A 10023-nucleotide genomic window follows, 5' to 3' on the forward strand; every position below is an offset into this window, starting at 1 on the left:
TCTTATGCTCAGCCACAGCCTCAGTGGAATGCACCTTATCAGGAGTGGAGGCCCCAGTACAACTCTCATCCTGCTCATTTTCCTCCACCACCTACTCATCCACAACCATCGCCTCCTCCTCCACCAAGGCAACCCCAAATGCCTACCCAACCACAATGCCATCCATCTCTATCTCAATTTCACACCTCCACTCAACTACCCGTACCATTTCCAAAGCCATACCATGGAGTATCTCAACCGAATTGCAAAGATAAGGCACAACATGTGCAAATGACTCCTTTTGAGCTCAATGATGTTCACCAAAGCTTAGGAAGAGTGTTGCAAAACAGAGATTATATTGACAACATTGAAGGACCAAAGGAAAAAGAAGATTCCAAAGAGGAGATCAAAGAACCATGGGCTGCACTTGATGAAGAGAAGAGATCAGAATCAGAGATCAAGAGAGTTTCCTCATGGTTACCATCAAATCTTCCATGTATTCAAGAGAAAGATCAACAAAAGGAGGAAGATGAGAAAGTCATGATAGAAAGTGACATGAAGAATGATCCAGATCAGCAAAAGGACCAAGGATATCAAAGCTATATTGAGACATGGTTCCAGACAGTCACTAAGTTGCAGCAGTACTCTCTTCCTCAGTTATGTTTGATCCCTTCAAGGTCAGATCATTTGGTCTCTGAGATCTGGATACCTATCCAAGCATGCATTTCGAGCCTCCACATCATTTTGTCTCTAATCTCGATGTGCACATGGCTCCATTGGAAGTATTCTTATACTTGAAAATGATTTTTTTTTTCAAGTAGGGTAGGGTAGAAAAAAGAAAAAAAAGAGAAAAAATGAAAATAAGAAGAAAATAAAAATCTAAGGTGAAAACCTCCTCGGAGGCGCCTTAGATTGGCTCATTGATTGAAAACCTCCATGAGGCGGTCAATGGGTTGGAAAAAAGAGAAAAGAGAATAAGATCTCTGGGTGAAAACCTCCCTTGGAGGTGCCCAGGGCAGGCAATTAGGGTGAAAACCTCCATGAGGCGCTCTAGTTATTTTTCAAAAAAAAAAAAAAGAAGAGAAAAAGAAAAATAAAAATAAAACTAATTCCATTGGCTAATTGCAGGTTGCAAGAAGGACGTTTCATGACAGGAGGAGCACTCAAATCAAGGTTAAAGGAATTTTTCTTGTGCCTTCTACAGGAAGCTCTGTATTTCTACAGGAAACATCCTGTAGAACCTTTGGATGAGCCAAATCCAATTTCAAAAGTGAATCTAATGGTGGGAATCTGTTGATTAGGCCTACAAGCACTTGTGTGTCCATCCCTTGCCTTTATCCATCATTTTTTTCCACCTCCTTGTGCTTCTCATTGTGCTTCTACAGGAACTTCCTGTAGAAATTGTGGGAAACTAGACATGGATTTCAAAAAGTCGTTTGGCGAACATGGTAGCTTCCTCAAGGGTTCAGAAGTCTTCATGCAATCTTCCAACTCCTCCTCCATCATCTCCATACCTGCATCACAGCCCAAGCTCAGTTTTTCCTTCCATGCAAACACTTGCAAAATGCCTTGAAGCAAAACTCCATAGAACAAAATTTGTTTTTGCCATAACTTGAAAACCATGCATCCATTTGACAAACCGTTTTATGGGGAATTGTACAAGGGTGATGGCAACATGCTTGAGCAGTTTCAGCCAATTCCGGTGCACGGTTTCCAAGAAATCAGCCTCCATCACCATCAGCCATTTTTGAATTTTCTCCATAACCGTGCATCTGTTTCAAAACCTATTTCATGGGGATATGCATATGAGTGATGGTAACCTACCCAAGCAGTTTCAACCGATTCTGATGCACGGTTTCCGAGAAATCGATCTCTGAAATCTTCAGCCATTTTCCATTTTTCTCGAAATCCGTGCATCCATTGATCACGATTTTGCTATGGGAGATGCATCATGATGATAGAAACATGCTCAACAAGTTTTAGATCAATCCTCTTTACCGTTTGGGAGAAATGGCGAAAACAAGTTCTGGTTCTGTGACATTGCAGCAGCAGCAGCTTGAAGGTGCAGATTTGAACGTGGAAACAAATGCATGCAGCTTAGATCTGGTCAGAGGACACCTGCACAAGGAAAAGCAATCAAAAATCATCAGCCAATCCCTCATGCAACCAAAGGATCCAAGCATGCAGCAACAGAACATGAGCATGCAGCAGCAAAAAGCTTCACAAGCAGCCGTTTGACTTCAGGTACGTGACTAAACCTTGTTCATATATTGCATGAATCTAGTCTAAGCATTGCATGAACGAATGGAATGGTGAAATTAAGCCATGAATGTAGCAAGACACCCAGTTCTCTAGCACTCACGAGAAAATCACGCAGCATGCGTGGATAGTCATTCACGTGGAAGATGAGAAACACAGGCAATGGAAGATTTGTTGAACTTTAGTGCACAGGGCATCAATTGATTAACAAATAGAAGAAGACATGCAGTTCATGATAGCACAGCAGTTCATATGGGCCAGCACACGTTTTTGCCACCTCACTCCACCAAAAATCACGCAGAATTAATGAGCGCTCAGCCGAAACTCATAGACTGCTGTTAACTTGCACTTGCATCATGTTCAACTAAAGTATACATCCTCTGCTTTCTCAAAATGATTAACCTATCATCCTTCGCTGATTGTTTTGGCTTGTTCAAAATTCTCCAGCATACCAAGATCGTGCAGAGGCGCAGAGACATCCTATGGAATCCGGCTAGCATTCTACAGGAAGACGTTTTACAGGAAAATACAGCAGAGTCTTCCAGGGCAGAGTAAGCTGCTTGGTTTTCAGGCGGAACTGGGGTGGAGCTCTCTGATGAGATTTGTGTTTGCGCTCGCTTCTCATACACCTCAATCTCAATCTGAAGCTGTTCCTAATAGGAACTTATCTCTCTTTCATCTCTCAGCTCGAGGAGGCTAAAAAGATCACCAAGTTGCAGAGTTGGGGGAGGCTTATAATAACGAGACATCCACATCTGTTTTGGGTCCATATGCGTCCTACACAGTATAGACAAGTACCCAGATGGTGCTCAAGTCTAGAAACCAATTGGGTCTTCCGAATATTGATCAGATCTGATTTTTCAAGCCCTCTTCAGCTATGGCCGAAACACAAACATGGACGAGGCGGGGCAGTAATCCAAAGCTTGAACAAGAAGTTATTGACATACCTCCAACTCCAACAGGAGAAGGAAAATATGGTGCATTTCCTGTGTCCCAGACTATTACAACAGCTCTCATTATTGCAACTTGGTACTCTTCCAATATTGGTGTGCTATTGCTTAACAAATGCCTACTTAGTTTTTTGGATGCAGATACCCAATATTCCTCACAATGTTGCACGTGTGTGCCTGTTCATTTTATGGTTTTCTGGAAATTTCATGGTTAGAGATTGTACCAATGCAGTTCATTGTCTCCAGGAGACAGTTTCTTGAGATATTGGCACTGAGCTTCATTTTCTCCTTCTTGGTTGTTTGTGGCAATATTTCTCTGCGCTATTTTCCAGTCTCCTTCAATCAAGCTATTGGGGCAACAACTCCCTTCTTCACAGCAATATTTTGCATTTATAATAACATGTAAGAGGGAGTCTTCTGTGGTTTATATGGCCTTGGTGCCTGTGGTATTTGGCATTTTTATTGCAAATAACAGTGACCCATTATTCCACCTTTTTGGCTTTTTGGTTTGCCTAGGATCAACTGCTGCCAGAGCATTGAAATCAGTTGTTCAGGAGCTCCTGCTTACCTCTGAGGTAGAGAAGCTTCACTCTATGAATTTGCTCATGTACATGGCACCAATTGCTGCGCTGTTATTGCTTCCTGTTACTCTTTTTGTGGAGGGTAATGTATTAGCTATTGCTATTGAAAAAGCCAGAGAAAACACCTTTATCATATTCCTGTTGCTTGGAAACATGACCATGGCTTATCTTGTGAATTTAACCAACTTCCTTGTTACAAAACATACGAGTGCCCTCACGTTGCAGGTTTCAGGAAATGCCAAGGCCACCATTTCTCCCATATGGTTGCATATACTTGCACACTCATAACAAGGCTGAGAATTCACTAGGAAAAGCAGCAGGCAGCAGAAAGTTAGCAGACTGTTTCTACAGGAAGCCAGTGAACTGCTTCTACAGGAAGTTTGAAAAGAGGGAAGCCAAAGGAGAAATCGGCCGAGATTTTAGCCAAGGAGGCCACCAGGGCCATCAAAGATGAGGAGAGAGATTGGTTGCTCAGAGGATGAGCAACACTTTCAGTAGGGGGGTGATGATGAGCCCCAAAAATGGACAATTATTTGGGTTCATTCAACCTCCTAATTTGACTTAATCCACCATTCTCATTAGTTTATTGCATGTTTTTTATTATATTTATGTTAATAGAGTGAATTTGGTTAGTCATTATGCCAACAAGTCTAATGGGTGCTTTGTGTAGCCTTTTTGGTCAACTTGGAGACAAAATTGAAGGTCTTAATGAGCACTTGGCAACCAAATTCGTGGGAGAACAAGCTAGAGGATTTGTAGGAAGGTGTCCCCTTCATTTATGGGCCCTTACCTCGAATTCTCCACCATCAGCTCGGAGTTCAAGGGCCACCGAATCAATCAGCACAAGGGCAGCCAAGCAAGTCAAGTAGGATTGTTGTTAACTCCAAGTTTTGGGCAGTCGAGTCCCTAAAGTTTAGGAGGACTGTTGGGTCCTCAATTTGTATAAATAAGAAGGCTTAGGGCCTCATTTTGGTTAGCCAGTGGATGTTAGCTAGTTAGCCAGTAGATAGGAGCTAGTAGTTAGTCATTTCACAGCCTTGTTGTAGTCATTTTGTAATTTGATTTGTAGGCAGTAGATTAGCTTTGCTTTCAGCTCATTCTCAAGCTCTCCTTGTGGACAGTTTTGATGTAACTCTTCATTCTTGATTAATAAAGATGAATCCAGCTTTGCACCAGCTCTAAATCTCTCTTGGGAGGCTGTAGCTCTTGGGGTTGGGCCCATCTCAAGCGCCCAGTACCTCCCTTGTTTATCTTTATGTGTGTTCGCTGCATTCTTAAAATAAAGTCTGCTCTTTAGATTTAATTCGTGCTTTGTTACTTAGGTTGCTTTTGATGGTTGAAGTAGCATTTTATGTTTAGGATGGATTGGTAGGAGTTATTCATGCGTTTATATCTCTTTGATAATGTTTTGTTCACATGCTGTACGTGATTCTTGTCATGAATAAGGTTGCTGTTCACTGATCTCATTAAACTGTTAGATAGATCATCTAATATTTTGATTGTATGCAAGACGTAGTTGGTTTGATCAGGTAAACACTATGCAGGGCACCTTCATCACCTCCTCATTCATCTGAGCCTCGTCCAGATCAGCTCCTCCATCACCAAGTCTGTTTCCTCATCTCCCATCTGCTCTTTTGCCACGTAACCCTACCTTCTTGCCTTTCGATTGCCTAAACCTTCTTTGATGCAAGCTAGACTTCCACACCCTCTCATCACCTCATCCCTCAGTCATTGGTTCATTCCAGGCCCCTACCCTACCTCCCTACCCATTCATGCATTCTCTCCCACTCACCTATCAGTCAAAAACCCAATCACGAAACATCCTGTAGAAGAATTACAGAACTTCCTGTAGAAACCCCTGCAGACTTCCTGTAGAAGTTCATAAACACGGTTGCATGGCATCCTAACTTTGTGAAACTCTCTGAAAGGATGATAGGGATCCCTTAGACCCTCTCCGAGTCTTCCCAACCTTTTCCAAGCATTTCTCCTCCTTGATCCACCCCTGCACAGTGAAAAGCCAGTTAAAAGCACATGCATGATAATTCTAATAACTTAAACAAAAATACAAAAAGATGTTTTCTTCAGATAGTGATAACTTAGACACATGCATTTTACCTTCTTAGAAGTAATGGCATCTCTTTCGGTAGTTTGCATGCTCTCCTTTGCGTCAGTAGGACTAGCTGGTAGAATTAGGGTTTGCTAGGGTTTGCGTTCCTTTTTGGCTTTCATTTTCTTTTCGCAATTAGATTAGCTTCCTTCGAGTTAGCTTTCATCCATAAATTAAAAAGCTTCTTCTAAGAGCTCATAGAAGTTGGCTTAAGCTCCTAGCGGACTTGTGCCAGCTGACCAAGTGACAGCTGCGGCAAGAGCTAGTACTTGTGCATACAGCATCGTCGCTTCCAAGTTTGTTACGAACTACCGGGTTGATAAAATTAAAGAAGGGAGTTCCAGGAGTTGTAGCATTATTGCTACAATACTGGGGCCCACCACCTATGTACATGAAAATGAATTTATAAAGCTGAGCATGGGAATGCCCGCCTCAGCTAGATCATGAAAACAGTATGAAGATAATGTATTGTATTGTATCTTATTACAGGTCTCCTCCCAACATTGAAAGAACTTCGGATCCTCATAATAAAGCATTTCACCCGATAAACGGCCTCATACTTTAGGGGGCAACTGTTATAGACATTTTTGTGCCTTACAGCTCTAAGCATGAAATGTCCATAAACCAAGGGCTCCTAAGTCCCTAAAAGTGTTGTTCTAACCCCTAAAGGAACAAGGTCAACAAATTACAGCTTCTCCCAGAGGTTCTCCACCAGAAACTGCTCAGAATAAGTCAAAACAGGATCATTTCAGCTGCTCCACTAGCTAAGTGCGTTGCATAGCACCTAAATCCATTGGCTAGGTGCGTTGCAACGCACCTAAATGCACTACCAGGGTGCATTGAGCGGGAAATGACAAATGGCAGTGTCATTCCGTGAGGTGGAGAGACAATGGAAGCTTCCAGAATCTTCTCCTATGACACTTGCCTCACTGAATTCGACCAAGGATGAGTAAGAGGCTTTCAGTATCCAAGTGGAAGCAAGAACTGACAGAGAGAAGCCACTAATCAAATCACAAGCTGACTCATCCTCCTTGCATACATCTATAAATGGATCCCTCATCCCAGAGATCCAGAGGCTGGAATTTTGCAAATTGTAAGGAACTGCTGTTGGTATTGAGACACATATCAGAGAATTGGGTGATCTATGCTTTGTTGGAGGTGAAGAGGGGATTCTTTGCTGGGAGGTTGATGTTGGGTCAGGAATCATCAGTTGTAACTCCTCCTGGATCTTCTTGTATATCAATAAAAACTATTTGAGTTTCTCCTCCATGCTTGTGTATCATTGATGCTTGTTACATTTGTATGGTTAACTTAAATCTGATCCTAAGTTATTTATGAATATAAATCCATGTCTTTGTATAGTTTTCTTCTTCTATGATCTTACAGGTACTTGGTGAAGCTGGGCAAGTAAGGGAGCAGGTAGTTGGAAGCTGTCAAAGAGGAGAGAAATTGGATCAAAGGACTAGCGCAAGACACAGGTTGGTTCTTCCTATTCCTCTTTGTTTATAGTTCATAAAGGAGATGCAAAAGTAGTTTTCTCTATTTGTTTCTAAGGTAGGTGTCACACCTTAGTGGGATAGAGCAGTTCTAAATAGACACTTTTCCCGGTAACACCTATGACCAGTTCACCTGTTGTAATCTTGTAATGATCCTATCACCTACCTATAACATGTCTATTACAACCTGTAAGGAACCTATGATTCTCTATAGGATATTTTTTTATACCACATATATCATGGTAATACCACATGTATCCCTGTAACAAAACCTGTATATGACCCAGTTACAAAGTTGTCATAACTTGTCACAACCCTATGAAACCTTGTGCATGAATCTGTATTGCAGCCAAGTGTTTTGCTTTTCTAATGTATTCCCTATGTTATTACACAATTGCATTATTTTTCACAACCCTTTATTCTCCATCTTATGGCACTAATAAACGTTCATAGTGCTAAATTTATCCAAGATCAGAAACTCTGTTTTGAGAAATTTTTAAGACATTAGATCTTATATTCATAACTAATAATTAGAGAGTTGAAAAAACTATAAGCATGCTCCAACCTTGGCTTGTTAACTAAACCCTAATTTTCCGTTCATGCATAGCTCCCTACATAGCTTTTCCAACTACATGTCTTAATCTAAACATTCAATTATCTTAGATAATTCTACCTCGAGTCAATTGACTACAACTCTCCACCATTTAAGGTAGGATTTATAACATTAAAACCATAAATCTAAGTAGGGTTTCTTAATTCTGTGAGTTGATTCCAACTGTCTAAAGGATTGTTAGAACAACTTAAATTTCCAATAGATAATGAATAACATCCTTTCGATAGCTGCAAACTTGCATGAAATACCTTTCAAGTCTTGTTGTCCAGTAGCTCTCGAATACTTACATGAGGGCCTCTTCTGCTTAACATGATCTGTAATTACATGTACAAATTATTTTTAAGTGAATTGGTTCATGCTTCATAGGGCCGAGTAAGCTAACTCAATCTCCCTATGCTGGAAAATTTACCATTAAGGAAGTTAGTCCTAATTTTTTCTAACCTTCCCTCAATCAACAATCTCTTAGCCTCTATGACCTTGTAGCTTCTCAGGAAATTTTCCTTCAAAATTCCTAACCAAATTCAAATTATGGGTTTACCAAAAGGTTCTTCTTATCAATATCTTTTTATTGACTATTTGTTTGTGCAATTTTGATATCAGGGCTAAAAGTTAGGCCCTCAAGAGTTTAGCTTGTTAAACATAATTTTACTTCTCAAGCTTCTTCTATTTCTCTTCTGAAATTTCTGTGGAATTTTGACTTCAAACCAAAATTTTGGGTTTATCATTGCATTCTCTTCATCAATGTATTTCTATTGACTACTTGCCCAATTCCATTACCAGAGCTAAAAGTTATTCTCTCGACAAGCTCAACTTATTAAACCTCCATTTTCCTCTTTTTGTCATCTATAACTTATCTCAGGGATTTCCCTAAACTTTTGTATTATATCAAAATTATGGATGGAAAATTGTGTTCTACTCAAATTCATCTTTTGTTTTGACTATTTACTCACCCAAGTCTTACCTTTAGCCTAAAAATTATAGCCCTAAGAGATCTAGTTATTTTTACATTTTCCTCTTGGCTTATAAGGCTTAAAATTTTACGTGGCATGCCACCTCATCAACAACAACACTCGATTGACCACATTACTAGCCACATCTTCACGTCTTGGGAACCCTGTTAATGCCACCTTCTCACACCTCAGCGATTGATTGACGACAATTCACTTTTCGACCCATATATGTATATATATGTGGTCGGTCGAGTGTTGTTGTTGATATATATATATATATATATATATATATATGATTTTGTAAGGAAGTCCAAGCCTCACTACGATGTGAGTACCATGCGCTATGGTCTCCACCTGGCGAGAATCACACCCATGTATACACATTTTTGGTTTTATCATTTATTTTACAAGTGACATTGCGTGAACCACACCCATGTTTTTACATGTTTTTATCATTTATTGTTTTACACTGAATTTGTCTTTCTGAGTCTTTCCTAGGCACCTCTACCTTGTTCAAGGCATAAGGGAAATTTTGAGGTAAAAAATGAGCCTCAAAACAAAAATTTACAATCAAAATCAACTTTATGAGAACCAATAGGATTCAAGATGATTATGTCAACCATGGGGGATGATTCACTATTTCGGAGTAAAAAGGCAAATTGATTAAAAACAAAAAATACCTTTTCATCTCATATTTTTAACTTATCTCCCTACGCGTTTACTCAAATTTCAAGCGGGAGCACATCTTGCATGCATAGCTTAATTTATAATCCAAGAAGTATCCATGTTGCATACTTTCAATGGACACCGCTACACGAAAAATGAGAAATACATGAAAAAAGGTGATAAATTTTTCATGTATTTCTCAGTGTACCAAGGTCCATCTAAAGTATGCAACATGGGTACTCGGATGAGGAATTAAACTTTGCATCCAACGAGTGCTCCTGCTTGAAATTTGAGTAAAACCATAGGGACAAATTGAAAATTGGGGCTGAAAAACTAGTTGTCTTTTTCTGCTGTAGAATTTGAACTAGTTGTCTTTTTCTGCTGTAGAATTTGATGATGTAATGTAATCTTATTTTATTATT

The 10023-nt window shown here is 39.9% G+C and overlaps 1 pseudogene; it reads left to right on the top strand.

The window, feature by feature from the left end:
• Window positions 1-3616: 3616 nt before the first annotated feature.
• On the top strand, window positions 3617-4057 carry LOC149179234 (putative sugar phosphate/phosphate translocator At1g12500 pseudogene; annotated as a pseudogene).
• Window positions 4058-10023: the final 5966 nt, after the last annotated feature.

The sequence above is a fragment of the Pinus tabuliformis genome, chromosome 4_1, assembly GCF_031772625.1.
Source record: "Pinus tabuliformis cultivar Carrire ecotype Pingquan chromosome 4_1, CPIR1, whole genome shotgun sequence".
In the NCBI taxonomy this organism is placed as follows: domain Eukaryota; kingdom Viridiplantae; phylum Streptophyta; class Pinopsida; order Pinales; family Pinaceae; genus Pinus; species Pinus tabuliformis.